Source organism: Elephantulus edwardii, unplaced genomic scaffold (genome assembly GCF_000299155.1).
Source record: "Elephantulus edwardii isolate Elephantulus edwardi_28Jun2011 unplaced genomic scaffold, EleEdw1.0 scaffold00036, whole genome shotgun sequence".
NCBI classification, from domain to species: Eukaryota; Metazoa; Chordata; class Mammalia; order Macroscelidea; family Macroscelididae; genus Elephantulus; species Elephantulus edwardii.
In genome coordinates, this window is record NW_006399786.1 from 4,349,545 (window position 1) to 4,350,728 (window position 1,184).

The window sequence follows — 1,184 nt, forward strand, 5'->3', positions numbered from 1 at the left end:
ACCCCTCCCACCACCCCAAGTACACTCCACTATTTTTATTTTATTATTTTTGTGTGTGTGCCGTTGAATCAGATCCGACTAGTACAGGAGGAGATTGCCCCTCCTTCTCCAGCGGAGCATCCGGTGGGTTAGAATTGCATGCCTTGGGGATTGCAGCGCAGGTTCTTGCCACGAGGCCACCAAAGCTCCCTTTCCTCCCGATTTCCTGGCACAATTTGGGGAGCACATAAAGGACAGTATTTCTTCGTTGAAATATGTCAGTTGGTATACCATAAATTCTTAGGGTCTTGTTTTCTGCCAATTCTTTCAGAACCGCTTGAACTTCTTTCTTCATTACCACAGGCTCTTGCTTATATGTTTTTTCATTAAATTCTTCTGTGTCCACCAATTTCTTTTGGTATAATGACTTTGTATACTGTTCCCATCATCTCTTAATGCTTCGGGGACAATTCAATATTCTGTCCAAAGTATCCTTAAGTATTGCAAGTCGAGGTTTGAATTTGTTCTTCAGTTCCTTGAGCTTAAGAAATGCTGAGTTCAGTCCTTTTGATTTTCTGACTTCAGTTCCTTGCACATTTTATTGTAATACTTTGTCTTCCTGTGTTGCCCTTTGGAATCTTTTGTTCAGCTCCTTAATATCTTGATTTTTTTTTTCTCTTTGCTTTGGCTTCTTGGTTCTCTACTGCATTATTCAGAGTCTCTTGTGACATTCATGTTGGTCTTCTCTTCCTCCTGTCTTTGTAATGACTTTTTGATTTTTCCTGGATGATATCCTTGGTATCCTCCCACAGCTCATCCAGTCTTTGTTCATTAATGTCCAAGGCCTCAAACCTGTTCCTGAGATGGTTTTGAAATTCAGGTGGGATAGATTCAAGGTCAAATTTTGGTTCTTGTGGACCTAATTTATTTTCCTCAGCATCAGCTGGAACTTGCATATGAGTAATTGGTGGTCAGTACCCGGCCTAGATTTCACAGCTGATTTTTAGCTTCTTCAGCGATTCTTTCCACAGATGTAATCTATCTGATTCCTGTGAATACCATCAGGTGAAATTCATGTGCACAGCCTGCGTCTATGTTTCTTATAAAATGTATTTGCATTCAGATGACCAACAAATACATAAAGAAATGTTCAAAATCCTTAGCTCTAAGAGAGATGCAAATCAAAACAAATATGAGATATCATC